This window comes from Macrotis lagotis, chromosome 8, assembly GCF_037893015.1.
Source record: "Macrotis lagotis isolate mMagLag1 chromosome 8, bilby.v1.9.chrom.fasta, whole genome shotgun sequence".
Classification (NCBI taxonomy): Eukaryota; Metazoa; Chordata; class Mammalia; order Peramelemorphia; family Peramelidae; genus Macrotis; species Macrotis lagotis.
Genome location: NC_133665.1, coordinates 8,141,327 through 8,161,827, shown reverse-complemented (window position 1 = coordinate 8,161,827; position 20,501 = coordinate 8,141,327).

Here is a 20,501-nt window from a genome sequence, read left to right as displayed (position 1 = left end):
AAAAGGAAGTCAGGTTTTTTTTTTTTTTGCTTAGTTCTCACAAAACTTTAAAAAAAAGAGCATCAAACCAAATTCTGACCAGGAAAAGGAATAAAAAATCACAAGAAGGTATTTTTTCCACACTACAGTCTGTTGAGAAGATAGAAAAAGAAATCTATGGACAATGAGGCAGGCATTGCCAGGAACATGGCATGCATAAATGGCCCCAGCTGTTGAGAAGCAACAGCAGTGTCAAGCAAAACCAATAAGAAAACTGAACACTGACAAAAGTTCTTTCTAGACATTCCACCCACCCAGAGGTGAGTAGAGCCCAAATGTAACATAAAATTCAAAGTCAATAAATATACTGGAAAATGAGCAAACAATGAGCAAAGACCCTGATCATAAAAAGCTACTATAATGATAGGGAAGCTCAAAACACAACCTGAGAAGAAATAATTTGAAAACATCTACAAGTAAAACTTCAAAGAAAATTGAGACTGGACACAAGTTGAACAAAAATTTTTAGGATAGTTAAAAAGATTTTTTAATACAAAGTAGAAACATGATCAACCCCAACATAGAGAGAAGTTCGCCATCAGTAAGTATCTGAACCATTTTCAGCTACTGAAATTGTGTAGATAGGCCAAAGAGACAGGAAATCACTGGTGTCTCATAGATTTCTGGATATCACCCCAGTCTTGGTTAGAATATAAGATCTAATACAAATCAGTCTCCTAATTTTTAAAAATGTAATTTATATGGAAAGACATTAATTTTTTTAATGAGATGGATTTTCTTCTAGTATTCATGGACTCATAAACCATGATCCATGCAGCCTGCAGAGTTGAAATTTCACAACACAGCAAATTAAACCAAAGCTCTCTTCTGGCTCAATCATTTGAAAACAAGAATTTGAGACAAAATAATGTCATTCTCAGCTTAGAAATGAGATTTTCAGTTTTGTCATTTGTAATGAAGTCTTCCTAACAAGGGATAAAGAATGAGTATCACAGCAAACAACTGCAGTACATTAAAAGAATATTAAGGTTGTGACAGAAAACAATATCGGTAAAGAAATTCCTCGGGAAAAGGAAACAGCACCATATGTGCCTCCAACACCGAAATGCAAGAGGGGGCATTAGGAAAGTAGTTAAGGAGGCTCCCCATTGTGCCTAGGAGTTAGAAGACATATGGCACATTTGCCCTAACTTGTGAAATTTGATTGTTCTCTGCCACAATCTGAACTTTCTTCGAAAGCTGCTTTTGGAGGAGATAATAATTACCCTGTAAAAAGTCAGTAATGCAATTCCCTAATAATAGACAAGTTAGGAAGGAAGGAGGTAATTTGGTACAGCACAAAGTCCTTTCAACTACAAGTCAGGAGATCTGGATTCTTTCCCTCTAACTAGATCATTGACATTGGATAAGGCACTTTACTTGAAAACCTTCAGCTTTTACAGTGAGGGTTTTCTTGTATTCAGTAAAGTAGTTTAAAATGTTTTATAATTGATAACTGATATCTTTTGAAATTTAGTGTGATTTTTGTTAAACATTTAAAAATATTATTCTGAGTAGGAATTCCTTTAAAAAGATGCTCTTGGGGCGGCTAGGTGATGCAGTGGATAGAGCACCAGCCCTGGAGTACCTGAGTTCAAATCCAGCCTCAGACACTTAATAATTACCTAGCTGTGTGGTCTTGGGCAAGCCACTTAACCCCATTACTTCACAAAAAAAACTAAGAAAAAGATGCTCTCTAGGGTTCCTTCTGGTTCTAGAATTTTGTGAATTTTATCATTCTAACTCAAAGGGGAAAAAAAAGAGATCTTAGAACCAGGGAAGTGGTCTTAAGATACAGAATCTATAAAACTAAAGGAGTTATCCTTATCTATACTCAACAATGACAAATATGGGGCTAGTTTTAAGAAAAAAATTATTTATAAGTGTTGTTCATAACTATTTAGACAGCACCAAATACCATATGCCTGCTTAAGATTTTTAGGTTTTGAACTTATACAGCAGAGTTTGTTCATATAGGGTCTGTGAACTTGTTTTGTTTTTAATGCTGAGATATGTTTCTAATAGTATTAGTTTCCTATGTATTTTATTTTATGCGATTTAAAATATTATAAGGAATAGCTGATAGACCACCAAAAGTCTACCAAAGAAATGCATGCTACAAAACATCAAAAATCTTTATTCTAGATTATATTTTACAAGGCTTCCATAGTATTTTCTCAAATTCTATTACTTTTTACAAGGACACAAATTACAGTATTCGTCTAAAATTAACTGCCTGGGAAGCTTGCCTCAGAAACTCTTTACTTCTAGTTAACATTGGTGGATGAAAATCACAATTGAAGTTCACTTTGGTAGTTTTACAAATCAAGTTCAAAATTTTCATCCAAAGTCACATTTGAATTATTTCAAAGGATTCCATCCAAAGAGAATTTTTCATGAGTTCATTTATTACTTGGAAGAAATGTGTGTGTGTGTGTGTGTGTGTGTGTGTGTGTGTGTGAGAGAGAGAGAGAGAGAGAGAGAGAGACAGAGAGAGAAAGAGAGAGACAGAGAGAGAGACAGAGAGACAGAGAGACAGAGAGACAGAGAGACAGAGAGACAGAGACCCAATTACCAGCACTTCAGGATGCTATAGAGATGGTTTGAGCCTACAAGCTGGAGTCATTCTAAGGTGGAGTGTTTGCATCAAGGTACAAAGTGACATGAACTTTCTTCTTATATTCCATATTCATGAAAGGTAACCCACATATTATCAAACATCCATGCTAAGCAGACTTAATGGGCAAGCTATCTGAAGTTTTGAGCCTTTTTAAAATATATATATTAGATATGTCAAAACAGCTTTTGCAGGAGAATTTCCATCACTGACCATTCCATAACTGTGATCATATTTTATTCTGTATCTCCATACTTTTATTAAATTGCCTTATGGGTAGTCTTAAATTATTTCATATGAAGCTGTATCTGGAAAATCCAGTCTCTTGAGGAAGGAGACACATTCGAGTCAGTCCAATGGACTAACCAATTTTGCTATTTGGAGATTCTGACTCTATCACTCCATAGTTTAGTTTGGTATGATTTCTTAATAAACCCATGCTAGTGCAACTATGCCATTTCTAAGTCCTCACATACCCTCCCTTTATAATGCATTTTGTAATTTTGATGGTCTAGACTTTTACTTTCAGGAATCTACATTCTTAACCTTTTGGAAAATTGGGAAAACATTTTTCCCATTGTCCATCATTCTCAGTAATTACCATCAGTTTTTCAGCAGTTACAACTTCTGTTCCTCCAGCACTTTAGAATACAGTTAGAATCATATTATTTAGATGGGGGGAAAGATCCTACAAATCATCTATGTCATCTCATTCATTTTGTAGTTTAAGGGCATCAAAACTTAGTGAGACAAATAACTTCTCCAAAGTTCATAGCTAATAAGGAATATTCATTTAAGTCAAATAATCTTAAATTATTTGGGGATTATTAACTGCTTCCCATTATTTCATTATCTATGCTGTTATTGTTCAGTTATTCTGGTCTAGTCTGACCCCATGACTATACTTGCTGATTTTTTGACAAAGACACTGGAGTGGTTTGCCATTTCCTTCAACAGTTCCTTTTTACAGAGAAGGACCTGAGGCAAACAGGATTGAGAGCCTTGCTTAGGGTCACAACACTAGTAAGGTCACATTTGAACTCAGAAAGATGAGTTTTCTTGACACTGGCCTGGCACTCTATCCATGGAGCAACATAACAGTCCATTTATTTGTCTTTCAATTCCCTGACAATCATTTTTACTCTGTCTTTTTCAATTTTAATGTATTTTTGAGAGGGGATGGGGAGGGAGGGAAGGGAGGCAAATGAAGTAAAATAGGAGCTGTTTTGCTCTCAGGGATTCTATTATTTAAACTCCACCATTCCTTCTTTGGATATGTATGGTATTTTTCAAGTCTTTTAAAATTGTCATTGATTATTGTACTGATGAAGTGAACAAGTCCATCATGGTTGATCATTACCCCATGTTGTTATCGATGTGTATTATGTTCTTCTGATTCTGCGCATTTCAGTCGGCATCAATTCATGCAAGTCTTTCCAGGCTTTTTTGAAATCCTGTTCTTCATGATTTCTTACAGAACAATAGTGTTCCATAACATACTTATACCACTTATATTTGTTCAGCCATTCCCCAACTGTTGGGCATCCTTTCAATTTCCAATTCTTTGTCACTACAAAAAAAGAGCTTCTATGAATATTTGTGTATATGTGGGATTTTTATACTTTTCTGTGATATTTTCAGGATATGTATATATATCCAGTAGAGTTTTTACTGGATCAAAGGGATTTGCATATTTTGATTGTCCTTTAAGCATAATTCCAAATTTCTCTCATAAACATCAGATCAGTTCAAAACTCCTTCAACAATGCATTAGTTTCCCAGTTTTCCCACATCCCCTCTAACACTGATCATTTTCTTTTCAAGTCATATTGGCTAATATGGGATATCTGAGGTAGTATCTCAGAGTTGTTTTTCATTTGCATATCTCCAATCAATAATTATTTAGAGCAATTTTTAATGTGAATGCCATACCAATCAAATTTCCAAAAAATTACTTTAGTGAATTAGAAAAAATAGTAACTAAATTAATATCCTTTGACCATTTATCAATTGGAAATGACTTGTTTCTTTTTATAAATTTGTTTCAGTTTTCTATATACTTTGGAAATGAGTCCTTTGTCAGAAACACTAGTGGTAAAAATCATTTCCCAACTTACTATATTCTTTTAAATCTTAGTTGCAGTGGTTTTGTTTGTGTAAAAACTTTATAATTCAATGCATTATTTAATGTATTATTATGCAATTTGTTTTCTAAAATGTTCTCTATCTGTTCTTTGATCATAAATTGCAACCCTTTCCATAAATCTGATAGGTAAACTACCCCTTGTCCTCCTAATTGACTTATAATATTACTTTTAATATCTAAATATTGCACCCATTTCGACCTTGTTGGTCTATGTCTAGTTTCTGCCATCCAATCTTCTAGTTTATCAAAGAGTGAGTTCTTATCCCAGAAGCTAGACTCTGGCTTTATCAAATAGTAGATTACTATAGTCATTTCCTGCTGTCTCTTTTGTACATATTCATTGATCCACCACTCTGTTTCTTAACCAATCCCAAACAGTACTAATAACTGATGCTTTATAATACAATTTTATATCTGCTATAGCTAGATCATCTTCCTTTACATTTTTTTCATTAATTGCTTTGATATACTTGACCCTTTATTCTTCCATGTGAATTTAGTTACTATTTTTTTCTAGCTTACTGAAGTAATTGTTTTTGGAAGTTTGACTGTTATGGCACTAAATAAGTAATTTAATTCAGATAGAATTGTCATTTTTTATTATATTATCTCTCCCTATCCATGAGCAATTGACATTTGTCTAGTTATTTAAACCTGATTTTATTTGTGTAAAAAGTATTTTATAGTTGTTTTCATACAGTTTCTGAGTCTGTCCTGGCATATAGACTCTCAATTATTTGATGTTGTCTGATGTTATTTTAAATTGGATTTCTCTTTATATCTCTTGCTAGTTTATCCTGTTAATAATATATAGAAATGCTGAAGATGTATGTGGGTTTATTTTATATGCTGGAATTTTTATAAAGTTCCTAATTACTTACAGTAGTTTTTAGGTGATTTTCTTTTTTCTAAATTTTATTTATTTAAGGCAATGGGGTTAAGTGACTTGCCCAAGGTCACACAGCTAGGTAATTATTAATTATCTGAGGTCAGATTTGAACTCAGATCCCCCTGACTTCAGGGCTGGTGATCTATCTATTCACTGTACCACCTAACTGCCACCTTTAGATGATTTTCTAGGGTTCTCTAGATATAACCATAATATCATCTAAAAAGAGCAAGTTTTGTTTGTTCATTACTAATTCTGATTCCTTCAATTTCTTTTTTCTTCTTTTGTTGCTAAAACTAACATTTATAATACAATATTAAATAATAATGGTGATCACAGGCATCCTTGTGGAATGTAGCTTCTTCCCATTAAATATAATTGATGGTTTCAGATCAATACTATTTATCATTTTAAGGAACATTCCATTTATTCCTATGCTCTCTAGTTTGTTTGTTTTTTTAGTAGGAATGGGTGCTGCATTTTTCAAAAGTTTTTTCAGCATCTGTTGAGATAATCAAATGATTTCTGTTGGATGTATCATTGATATGGTCAATTATGCGGATAATTTTCCTAATATTGAAACCAACCTGCATTCCTGGTATAAATCCTTCTTGATCACTAAAACTTCTTGTATTCTCTTTGCTAATATTTTATTTAAAATATTTTTATCTATATTCATTAGGGAAATTGGTCTATAATTGTCTTTTCCTATTTTGAGCCTTCCTGGTTTAGCTATCAGCATCATATTGTTATGGAAGGAATTAGGCACATCTTCTTCTTTACCTATTTTTCTCAAAAAGTTGATATATAATTGGAACCAATTGTCCCTTGAATGTTTGATAGAATTCACTTGTGAATCTATCTGGCCCTGGAAATTTTTTTCTTATGTGAGTCATTCATGACTTGTTGAATTTCTTTTTCTGAGACAGGGTTATTTAAGTATTTAGTTTCCTCTTCTTTTAACTTGGACAATTCATATTTTTGTAAATATTCATCTATTTTACTTGGATTATCAAATTTTTGGCATACAGTTTGGCAAAATAGTTCTGAATTATTACTTTAATTTCCTCTTCATTGGTGATGAATTCACTGTTTTTAATTTTGATCCTAGTAATTTGGTTTGCTTCTTTCTGTTTTTTAATCAAATTAACCAAAGCTTTATCAATTTTATTGCTTTTTTTTTCATAAAACCACCTCTTGGTTTTATTTATTAATGCAATAATTTTCTTGCTTTTGATTTGATTAAATTCACCTTTAATTTTCAGAATTTCTAATTTGGTATTTAATTGGGGATTTTTAATTTGTTCTTTATTGTTTTTAGTTGCATGTTAAATTCATTGGTCTCTTTCTATATTTTAATTCAAGTAAGCATTTAGAGATATAGCATATCCTCTAATAATTGTTTCTGTATGTATCCATAATTTTTGGTCTGTTGTCTTGTTATTGTCATTGACTTGGATGACATCATTAATTCTTTCTATGATTTGTTTGATCCATTCTTTCTTTAAAAATCAGGTTATTTTCTTTCCAATCAGTTTTAAATTTGTCTCTTCATGGCCCTTTGTTACATGTGATTTTTATTACATCATGGTCTGAAAAGGAAGCCTTCAATAATTCTGCCTTTCTGCTTTGATTATGAGGTTTTTATGACTTAATACATGGTCAGTTTTTGTGTAGGTGCCATGTACCACAGAAAAAAGTTACATTCCTTTCCATCCTCATTCAATTTTCTCCAGAGGTCTATCATATCTGCTTTATAACATTCCACTCCTTAACTTCTTTCTTTTTTATGTTAAGACTTATCTAATTCTGATAGAGGAAGGTTGAGATCCCCTACCACTAGAGTTTTGCTATTTTTTTATTCCTGTAACTCATTTAGCTTCTCCTTTAGGGATTTGGATGCTATATGGCTTGGTGTATGCACATTTAGCATTGAAATTACTTCATTGTCTATGGTAGTTTTTAGGAGGAAATAGTTTCCTTCTTTATCTCTTTCAATGAAATTTATTTTTGCAACTGCTTTGTCTGAGATAAGGATTGCTACCCCTGCTTTTCTTTTTCAACTGTAGCCTAATATATTTTGTTCCAGTCTTTTACTTTTACTCTGTGTGTGTCTCTCTGCTTCAAATCTGTTTCTTGTAAACAACATGTTATAGAATTCTGGCTTTAATCCTCACTGCTATCCACTTCTGTTTTATGGAAGAGTGGGTAGCCTGGGCAACCCCACTAGAGCTCATCTAATCCATGTTCACTGGAATTTTCCCAGTCCACCCATCATACATACCACAAAGACTTATGCTTCCACTCCTGGTGTTATCAGGTTAGTCTCCCACTTCACTCTGCTGTTGGTGCACTGGCTCTGTCCTGGGGACTACCCATGCTCCCCCCCCATGACAGATCCTGCCATTCTTTTGTGGGTTCTGTTGATCTAAAATCTGGTAAAAGTCTTGATTCATGCTGGTTCTGAGGAAAAGCCAGGAGAGCTTAAAACAAAAGTTGCCTGGCTTCTCTCTGCCATCTTCTCTGGAAGTATAAATTTCTCTTTGTTTTGTTAGGAAAAAAAAAAAAAGAACAGAAATTCAAAAGGTCACAAGGAAATAATGAGGTAGAATGGGATAAGGGTATGAAAGTGATGGGACTGGTATGTACTGTTGTGAAGAAATAATGAACAGTGGTCAGGGAAAGGAGTTTTGGTCTCAGTGCTCATGACTTTGAATAACAGCAGTTCTGAATAGAATACATTGTTACACTCTTTACAATATTTATATTAATGTGAATTTGATTATTAATCTCTAAGCAAGATGAAAGGAAGGGATAGGGGAGTATTTACACAGTGGTAACATAGTCCTTGGTATAGCCTAATCATCAAGGCAGAATTAAGAAACTATATCTATGAATGAATTCATGGATCTATTAAAAGTTAAATCATTGAAAAAATTATTCTTAGCATATTTCACTAGAATCAGGTTTTCTGAAATACACTACCCTTTCACACTGTCTTAATGTTTGTACCTTTGATGCTTTCTTTTCAAAATGTTTTTTTTTTAAATCTGAATTCATCAATGAACATCCTAGGTAGTCACATTCATATCTTTACATATCTTTCCTAAGAATGATTTTCAACAGATTTTCAAAAATTTCTTCAGAAATTAGAATTGTTGTCCTTATAGATTTCACAATATGATTCCTTACATTTTCCTCCGAATTCTTTAAAATAACAATTGTGATGATAATAATAATAGCTAACATTAGCATTTTATAACTCTTTAAGGTTCACAAAATGCTTCATTTATTCATATTTGATCCTCACATCAACCTGGGAAGTACAACTTTTTACTGGCTCCATTTAGAGATAAGGAAATTGAGGCAGATTGAGTTTAAGAACTTTGCCCAGAGTTACACAAAGAGTCAGTGTCGGAGGCAAGATTTTAAATTGAATCATCCTGACTTTATGTTCAGAAATCTTTCTACAATATCATCTTGCTAGTTGCATCTAGATACAGTATGAGATAGAGTACTGTACCTGGATACAAGAAGAACTAGGTTCAAATCCAATCACTTAATTTCTATATGCATCAATTTCTTTAACTAGAAAATGTTGACAGTAATAGCACCTACATCCTACATGAGATAATATTTGTAAAGCACTTTGCACACTGGCACATAGTAAGTGACACATAAAAACTAGTTACTTTAATTTCTACTACTACTGCAGCTGCTACAGTTACTACTACCTACTATTAATTTACCTTAAAAGTCTGCTTTTATAAAGGTAAGGAAATATATCAAGCCATGCCCAACATTTCCCCACATTCATTGTTCTAAAGGACAAAGTCATTTCTCTAGATTTCCACTGATTACCATGATTAATCCCAATGATTCCCATTGATACCAAGATTCACATTGTTCCTAAACCTCCAACCTGTTTCTCTTTATTACTTAGAATGAGATCTGAAATAGTAGTTTCTTTATTAATTCCTATTTATTATGAAGAATGAAATTATCAGAAAGAGAAGAATTAATTAGATGTTTTAATGTTAGATTAAGAAAAACACTAGATATCTGGTTCCTTGAATCCATGAATCAATATTATATTCTACACCCCTGCCAATTTATGTTCTTTTATAGGAACTCATCATTTCTTTTAGCAACTTGAAAAAGTGATTGGTAGAAAAATTAATCTTATTATATATTATAATAAATATGAAATTTAAAGAGTAATTTAAAGCTTTTAAAGTTCTTTGCATTCCCCACCCACAGTCTTTAGGTGCATTTTATGTTTTTCTAAGTTTCTTTTTTGTATTACACATAATGCATCTATGAACACTGTATATATGGGCTTTTATTGTCATAAACAATATTCTTTGGATATTAAGTCAAAAGCTAAAAGCAATAAAAAGATTTTTTTGCATAATTCATCATGACTTAATTAGTGTGCCTATCATTCTACAGCTTATACAATAATGAATTTTCCCATCTTTTAGCATTTTTTTGGTCAGGTTGAGCATTCATAGTCTTCTGATTGTTACTGATGTTTATACATTTTTTCAATGGTTGTGATATATTTTGAAAACCATTCTTTTCTTTGTATTATGTTTTTTGGAGAATGGCTGACATATCAATTCTTTAAAAATTCTAGACATCAGATTTTTATGATATATTAATTCACTTTTCTGACTACACTATATTTCATATTTCATGCTACTTCCCTATGCATATATATATACATATATATATATATATATATATATAATTTGTGAAAGTTGAAATCTTTAAGTCTTCAATTTATTTAACTTATGGGAACATTTTGCATATAAATCATTTATTTATTTAGAATTTGCTGTGTGTATATATATATATGCATATATATACATATATATGTATATATATATATATATATATATATGTATTAGAAAATACTGATTTAAACCTAGTTTTTCTTCAGGTTCTTTCAGTTTTCCCAGTAGTACTTGTTTCATAAAAGTCTATTCCCCAATAGGGTCAAACATGAATTTTAATATCTTTGTTAAATTCACCTTCAGAAACCTTGAGATTCATTCTCTCAATCTACTTAATATTGTGTTGTCTATGGGATAGATCTCCTCTGTACACATTTGGTCAATTCTAGATACTTTTCCCAACTTTATTTTCTCCAGTGGCATTTTCATTTTCTCTAAAATAAAATGTAGAATTGGGATGTCAGATTCTAAATACAGTGGCTCTACTGTCCTTCAAAAAGATTTTGCTGAGAAGCTTTATGAGAAAAGCTTTGTATTTGAAATGTTTTCAGTACTTTCCAATATAGGATTATATAAGAAATTTGTAATGAATTCAGTCAGCATGGTTTTGTGACATCTTCCAGGTCTACTCAGCAGCATATGAGTGGGAACACTGAAGGAGGTTGGTGCAGGTAATCCAGGACTGGAATGGATATAGCAATTCAAGAATAGAGATAGACATTAGGGGAAAATATTTATTCATAGAAGACAGGTAGTAGAACCAGTGTACTAGGATAAGTACAGGTAGAACAAGTAGTATAGTAGAATCAGTTAGTACAGAGCCAAAATTGGGAAGGAAGGAAAAAGAAAGACAGAAAAATGGGTAATAGCCTGGAAGAATACTGAAGAAAGGAAAGGAACAAAGGAATGATGACAGTGAGGATAAAAATGATTCAGGAAGAGTAAAGAATTAGAAGAAATTTCAGGATAGGAATTCATGATTAGGTGGAGGAAATTCAAAGGGTCATGTCCTATGGAATTTTTAATAATCTGGATAGTTATGAGCTCAAGGATATGAACATCCCTGAGTTTGGCTGAGGTGAAGGTAAAGTAAAAATCATAGGAATTAAGGAGGTTAATGAATTGGAAAATAGGATATGTCTGAAGATAATTAAAATACCTACTAAAGCCTCCAACTGTAAAATACATACCTTTTAAGAGAATGGGTTGTATTGCTAGAATTAGCATTTCCATTACTGTTCATTAATACTGTAGTCTGTGGTCAGTGTTACTTCTAATACATTTGGGAAAACTTCCAACAGCTCTCCATTACAAGTAATTCTAGGTCTTGATTTTACACTTGATCTTAGCCAAAAGGCCGAGAAGTGATAGGTCTTGATTTTAAATAAATATTTTTCATTCTAAGTCTGTTAAGGTCTTTTTATTCCTAAAATTTTTAGCTTAAAAAATAAGTGTTGAGCCACAGATTTTTCTTTATTTTAATAATAATAGGAATTTAATAGAGAGATTATCATTATAATCATCATGCTGATAATTTTCTTAATGTTGAATCATTCCAGTATCCCAGGTATAAATTCAACTTTATTCTCATAAATAGTTTTTTATCAATAAATTGCTCTAATTCTGCTTCATTTTTCTAATATTTTCTTTCACTGCTTTATGTCTCCTTAGTGTGAGAGGTTTTGGACCAAAATGTTTTCATGAGACAGTCTTCTCTCTTATTTTATAAATGGCATGAGAATTATTTGTATTTGACATGCTAGGCAAATTGTTTTTCTAAATATATGTGGAATAAGTAGGATTTTTTAAAGGCTTTTTTTGCAAGGCAAACAGGGTTAAGTAGCTTGCCCAAGGCCACACAGCTAGATAATTATTAAGTGTCTGAGACCGGATTTGAACCCAGGTACTCCTGACTCCAAGGCCGGTGCTTTATCCACTATGGCACCTAGCCGCCCCTACTACGCTGCCTAGCCTCCCCATAAGTAGGATTTTTTTTAAAAAATCAGTGTTAACTTGTTTTATTTCCTATTTCTGAAGTTAGATTGTTTAGATTTTGTATTTCTTATTTACTTTCAGCATTTTTAGTAAATCATTGTTAATTTAATTTGAGTTTACTTTTTGTTGAAATACAATTGTGTGATTTCTTTTAATTGACTGTTACATTTCTATTTACTATGAATTTACCATATTCATTTAATTTTTTATCAGTTTGAGTTTCCTCTCTTTTAAGCTCCTTAGTTAATATTATCAATTTTGCGATCTGCTGGCTCTGTCTTTTTTTTTTAGACTTAAGGGTTTTTTTGTGAGCTTTTTTTTCTGCAAGCAATGGGATTAAGTGACTTGCCCAAGGTCACACAGCTAAGTAATTATTAAGTGTCTGAGGCTGGATTTGAACTCAGGTACTCCTGACTCCAGGCCCAGTGCTGTATACTCTGTACCACCTAGCCACCCTGGCTCTGTCTTTTGTTTTAAATTGTTTAGCTTCTTTTTGATGCTTAACATCTGTGATTCCAAGTTGTGAGCATTTGTGACTGCATTTCTTTGTGAGCGAAACCAAGAGGTTTTTTTTCCCCTTTATAGCATCCTGGGGCTTCTCTGAATCTAAACTCTGTTTTCTATTTCCACTAGTAAGGAACAATTTCCTTTTATAATTTCCAGAAATTTTTGATTCAGTATGTTTTTCTTGGAGAGCAATAAGGTTTTGATTATTTCTCTAGGTCTTCACTACAATAAATTACTTCTAAAAAAGAATCCATGTGCTCTATTTTATCTTGCTATATCTCTAAATTTAGTTCATATTTTTATTTTCCTACTTCCAGATGTCCACTGATCAATAGTCTTTTTTCTTTCCTAAATCAGTAATTGTTGTCAAATTCTTTGAGTGCTAACTTTTCACATTAGATCTTCCTTTAATTATTTTATTAAGCATATGATTCAAAATGGGAGGGTTATAAATATTGTTATTAATTCTATTGTCTAGTTATAGTTATTGAAATATTATCTTTTTAATCTAGAAATTTCACTTTTCACTTTTTTTATATAATAGTACTTCTTCATTGTGTTAGGATAACAACAACAACAACAACAAAACTAATTTCTTCAATCTCTGAGGATTTTTTGGAGATTTTTCCTGATGAAAGTATCATTCTTTTCCGCTACAATTTTGCTAATGTTGCTGTTTTACTTTATTTGATGCATTGCTTGTGAGATAATAAAGGGTGGTAGCTTAGCTTAAACATGAGCTTTCACTGAGGCATCTTGCCAAAAATTCCTATTTTGTTTTATTTATTACATCTGTCATTTATTGTCTCACCTCTTATTAAAACTCTACAATTCATTTTCATATGAACTATTCAAAAGGTAAATCTCATTCACTCTGTACTTGGAGAAATGTTTGTTTTAATGTTAATATAAGAGTTACATATTTTATAGTTCAAATAAATGTCATATAATACTAACCTATTAAATATTATTGAATGTTGGTGCTTTCATTTACAATAGAAGATTTGGGTCCCAGATTTCTATCATTCACAAATTTGATTATCACTCCTGCTATCTTTATTCATATATTACTAAAATAATTAACCAGAAACTGACTAAGGAGTAGAACTTTGGAAAATTCCATAAAAGATTTATTCCAAATTGACACAGTTTCATTAATCAACATACTTTGTATGTTTTTATTCAATCAGTAGTAAATCCTACTCTTCCATTTTCTTTCAGCTCTTGTTTCTTCATCTTTTTTCTAAAATTTTTATGAAAGGTTTTGGCATCCACATTTTAGAAATCAAATTAAAGTAAGTATATAGAATTTTTCTTAGTTTTATTTATTCATACTGCTTACAAAAAGTTAACTTTTCAAAAGTTAATTGCTTTAATGATCCCATGTGGATTCTATGATTACCAGATTCCTTCCTGAGTAATCAGAAAGGAAAATTTTAAATAATCATTTTTTGAATCTTCTCAAATTTTTCTGGACTCACCATCATTTTATCAAAAATGTCTACAATAAAATCTTTTCCCCTCTTTGATATTAAAACTATATTCAGTCATATTTAATCATTTGTCCTAATTCTTCTTGAATCCTAAAACATAGATAATGGTGCTTCCAAAAACCACAGGTACATAATTTACAAAAACAGGAAGAGAAAAAATAAAGGGAATAAGGGTAGATTAGTAAATTGTGAGAATATTTTTAAATATATATATTATACGTTCTTATATAGTATCCAAACAGATGCAATAATGCAAAAGAGGTTCATCTATAGTCACATTGTTATAATCTCTAGTTCATATCAAGAATCAGAAAAGATATTTTTAGGTCTAAAAGTGTACAACTATAAATTTGTAACAAATAGAATCAATATAGGCCAATTATTGATCAATAAGTTGCATTATTGAGGGGGCAAATTTTCCAGTATGTCTCATGATTATACATGTATTTGTATATTCAGTAATGTGTTAACATTTGTCCTGAAATACATGTTGATCTATTTATATTAAATTAGAATAATTTTGCATTGTTTATAAGTTTACAGAATGACATGCACACATATTGGTTCTTGTGCTCCCATAACAGAAAGACTTCACCAAATCACTAAGAAGAGCATTCATCAGATGAGACCACAGACCATAAGAAAACAAGGGGTAGGTATATTTAGGGGGAAAAAAGTATTCAAAGACAAGTTTGGGCAATTTGCTCTATGGAGTTCAGAAGGGGAAAAGAGAAGAATAGAATTCACAGATGCAAAATCAAGGCATATGTAGGTTAGAAATATTGGTTGGGTCAGACAGGGTCCCTGGAATTTTGAAATATTCTGTTATCATCCATTCTGTGGAGTGTATCATGCATGTAGTAGCTTCTCTTAATCTTTTGTTCCTTTTATTTGATTTCCTAATCTATTGTTTCTATTTTTAAGGGCTAGTTAGAAGGTGATAACTTCTCCTGAATGGTAACATAACAACAAATCAGCAGAGATCTGAGATAATATATTCCTATTCTGAAGTTATCTTTCACTGAATTTCTTAAAGCACACTATCCACCAGAAGTTCTTCCAATGAAAGCAAAATTGATTAAAGTGGTGATTGCATTTGAAAAAAAAAAATCCTGCTATGTGGTAAAACAGTTTGATGTTCATCTTGCTTCTTTCAGGACCAATTTTACAGGGTTGCAGCATACACTAGCATCTCTAGTCCAGGGAGGGATATAGACAAGTCTCCTGAGTCCAATCAAAAGTTAGAAAAAGTAACTTCAAAGCTAACCGTGAGTCAACTTGCTAAAATAGTTGCAGGTTGGGTAGCACACAGGCAGACTTCTTTGACACTCCAACGTGACTAGAAATAATTCTGGGAGGAGTCTTGAGGATAGCAGGGGAACTGAGCAATTCTCAAGGTGTCAGAGTTCACTACAGGGTAGAAGAGTAATTTCAACAAAAGATGGCAAATATATCAAAATGTATTGGTTTAATTTCTTAAAGGCATATTTTCATTTACAAAAGGTAGATTGAGTTGTGGAGAAGTAGCCTTATTAATGGGGACATGAAGCCATGCCCACTCAAAATTGTAAAATAGCCAATGATGGCATACTTGCAGGGATAGACCGATAATCACCTTTAACATTGTGCCTTATCCAAGATCAGACAGTATATAGAGTACGTGAATCAAATATATGAAATATATTTTTATTTATTTGTCAGTATATCTATTATTACCCATTATGATGTTTGCCTTTTTTTGAAGAAGACCTTGACATCAAAAAGGTGATGGCATGACAAGAACATGAATTGGATTTAAGTGAGGAGGTGCTGTGCTAAGTTACCAGACTCACTTTTGCCGATCGAGTCAAATGGAGTGACGAAATATTAATCAGGAAGACTGGAAATGGCTCTGGTTGCAAGATAATCAGGGTTAAGTAACTTGCTCAGGGTAGCATAGTAAGTGTCAAATGTTTGAATGAATTCAAAATTCCATCCTCCTGATTCCAAAATCAGTGCTGAAACCACTAGTTGCCATCTAGTTGCACCACACATTCATAATTTAACTCCAATCCTGCATGGTTATGTTAGTTAATGGTGCTAATATGTTAAGAAAAGTATCCTATCTATTAACAGAAATATCCTAAAGAAATTATCTCTCTTTAATGATAGATGAGATGAAAATCAGTCACTGGTTAGTAGGCAGAGGTCTAAACTCATCAAGAAGATCTATGTTCAAATACTCCTAATATCTACTAATTATGTGATCATGGGCATATTACTTAGTCTTCCTATGCCCCAGAATATTACTGAAGATTGTAGATTTTAGGAGAATGTTAATAATAATATATATTATTCTAAAAAGGAAAATAAGGTTTGGGCACAATGCTGGGGCATAGTATTTTTATAGGTACCAAGCAACATTCCAGGGCAGCCAGGTGAAAGCCACAGAAGTAGGACTTATACATATCCCACTAAAGTCTCAGGCAGGATTCTGAGACTTAAAGAAGCCTTTAAAAGTTCTTTCAGAATACTGAGTTTGAGGCCAGAAAGAATCTGGAAAGGACTGGGGACTTCCAATGTCTATTCAGTTATTCATCCTAAATCATGAGATTAGAAAACAATCTTGAATAATTTTCTAGGGGCAGAGTCAAGATGGTGGAGAAAAGTCAGATCTTTGCTGAGTAATCCTCAACACTTTTCAAACAATGTTAAATAATACCTCAAAACAAATTCTGCTGCAGCAAAACCTTCAAAAACATAGGGTGAAAAGCAATTCAGGCCAAGACAATTTAGCAGGAAAAAGCTGCTGCACAAGGGTGAGTTTAGTATAACCCAGTACAGATCAAGTCCCAATAGCAGTAGCCTTGAGGGGTGGGGAAAGTAACTGAATCAATATCAGTAGTGGAATTTTCCAGACTTCTCAGTCCAGATGGTAAGAGTGTCAGACAACTGTTCAAAAGGAGATTATAGGGATCCCTTTGTTGATGCTAATGGACTAATGGATTGCCCATATTTGGACCAAGCCCTAGTCCCAGAGTGAGAACAAATACTAGTGATGTAGGGCACAGGAAAAAAGCCATATTGGACTTGAAGGTCATCCTTTTTGGGACAGGAAAGACTAGTGTATAGAACACCACCCATGTGAAATGAGTATTGTCTTAGACATTCCCTAGAGGGCACCCCTATGACATACATTTTGGTGAATAACTGGAGCCAGGGGGGTGGCTAGGTGGTGCAGTAGATAAAGCACCGGCCCTGGAGTCAGGAGTACCTGGGTTCAAAATCAGGCTCAGACAGTTAATAATTGCCTAGCTGTGTGGCCTTGGGCAAGCCACTTAACCCCATTGCTTTGCAAAAAACTAAAAAAATATATATTTGTTGGGGCAGCTAGGTGGTATAGTGGATAAAGCACCAGCCTTGGAGTCAGGAGTACCTGGCTTCAAATCCGGTCTCAGACACTTAATAATCACCTAGCTGTGTGGCCTTGGGCAAGCCAAGCTACTTATCTCCATTTGCCTTGCAAAAAAAAAAAAAAAAAACTAAAAAAAGAAATAACTGGAGCCAGGTGTTAAACCACTACTCAAACACCACCATTGTCCAACCCAAAAAGGAAATGCATTTATTTAAGCAAAGTCTTCTGGAGTGGAGCTCTCTTTCTTTCCTCTCTTCTTTGCAGGATGGTAACTTTCTTCCTCCAAGATAAAACTACATGTTCCCCACCTCTTGTGCTGTGGGGGTGGGGGGGGGAAGACCACAGTACCTGTGGGGGAACTCACTCTAATATAATCCCAGCCAATTTTAATGGCCACTTTCCTTTCTCTTTCCCTCAGGCACTCTCTCCTCAACCTTTGTTATTGAGCCTGTCTTCAAGCAGTATTGTCTCTCCATGAAAAGGTTTAATCTGTGAACTTTGCAGGTATGTGAAATAAAAACATCCTTAGCTTTTCTACCTAGTCTGTGAGTTTTTCACTTTCCAAAAAACCCTCATCTTTAGGACAGTGCCACCAATTTCTTGATGATTAGTATTGCAGAGTTTGTGGCTATAAAGGAGTCCAAACCTTGGGTCATAGTTCAAAAAAAATAGTACTTTTGGTCAGTCCTAGATCAGAAAACAGGCCAGGAGTATAGTTAAACATACATCTCCTTAGCTCATACCAGAACTGAAGACTTACAGGTCCTCAGAACTATCTCTGAAACTATCTGCACAAAGAAAACCTGGTGTTTGGGACAGACTCCTTCCATGGCAGAAACAGAGAATATTTTTAGATTAAAGATTTAAAAAAAGGACTGAGAAAATGAACAAATAGCAGAAAAAGATACTGACTATAGAAAGTTATTAAGGTAACAGTGAAGATCAAAACATATACTCATAAGAAGATAGCAACGATTAATTTTTTAAAATTATTTTTATTAAAGATGTTATTTAAGTTTTACAATTTTCCCCCCAATCTTGCTTCCCTCCCCCAACCCCCACCACAGAAAGCAATCTGTCAGTCTCTACTTTGTTTCCATGTTGTACCTTGATCCAAATTGAGTGTGATGAGAGAGAAATCATATCCTTACAGAAGAAACAAGTAGTCTAAGAGGTAACAAGATCAGACAATAAGATGTCTGTTTTTTTTCCTAAATTAAAGGGAATAGTCCTTGAACATTATTCAAACTCCACATTTCCTTATCTGGATACAGATGGCACTCTCCTTTGCAGACAGCCCAAAATTGTTCCCAATTGTTGCACTGATGGAATGAGCAAGTCTTTCAAGGTTGAACATCACTCACATGTTGCTGTTAGGGTATAGAGAGTTTTTCTGATTCTGCTTATCTCACTCAGCATCAGTTCATGAGCTCCAGACTTCCCTGAAATCATGTCCCTCCTGGTTTCTAATAGAAATAGTGTTCCATGACATACATATACCATGGAACACTATTTCTATTAGAAACCAGGAGGTTTCTAATTCCCCATTTGAAGGACATTTACTTGTTTTACAATTCTTTCCCACCACAAACAGGGCTGCTATGAATATTTTTGTACATGTGATGTTTTTACCCTTTTTTCCATCATTTCTTCAGGATATAGACCAAGTAGTGGTATTGCTGGGTCAAAGGGTATGCACATTTTTGTTGCCCTTTGTGTGTAGTTCCAAATAGCTCTCCAGAAGGGTTGGATGAGTTCACAGCTCCACCAACAGTTTAATAGTGTCCCAGATTTCCCACAACCCTTCCAACAATGATCATTATCCTTTCTGGTCATATTGGCCAATCTGAGAGGTATGAGGTGATACTTCAGATAAGCTTTAATTTGCATTTCTCTAATAATTAATGATTTAGAGCAATTTTTCATATGGCTATGGATTGCTTTGATCTCCTCATCTGTAAATTGCCTTTGCAAATCCTTTGACCATTTGTCAATTGGGAAATGGCTTTTTCTTTTAAAAATATGACTCAGTTCTCTGTATATTTTGGAAATGAGTCCTTTGTCGGAAACATTAGTTGTAAAGATTGTTTCCCAATTTACTACATTTCTTTTGATCTTGGTTACAGTGGTTTTATCTGTGCAAAAGCTTTTTAATTTAATGTAAACAAAATCATCTAATTGGTTTTTGGTGATATTCTCCAAGTCTTCCTTAATAATAAACTGCTCCCCTTTCCATAGATCTGACAGGTAACTAGTCCTTGATCTTCTAATTTGCTTATAGTATTGTTTTTATGTATAAGTCCTGTAACCATTTGGACCTTATCTTGGTAAAGGGTGTTAGGTGTTGGTCTAATCTAAGTTTCTTCCATACTAACTTCCAATTATCACAGCAGTTTTTATCAAAGAGGGAGTTTTTATCCCAATGGCTGGACTCTCAAACAACAGCTTACTATAATCATCTCCTGGTTTTACACCTAGTGTATTCCACTGATTCACCACTCTGTTTCTTAGCCAATATCAAACAGTTTTGATGACTGATGCTTTATAATATAATTTTAGATCAGGTAGGGCTAAGCCACCTTCTTTTCCACTTTTTTTCATTAAGTTCTTGGAAATTCTTGACTTTTTATGTCTCCATATGAATTTACTTACAATTTTTTCTAACTCATTAAAGTAATTTTT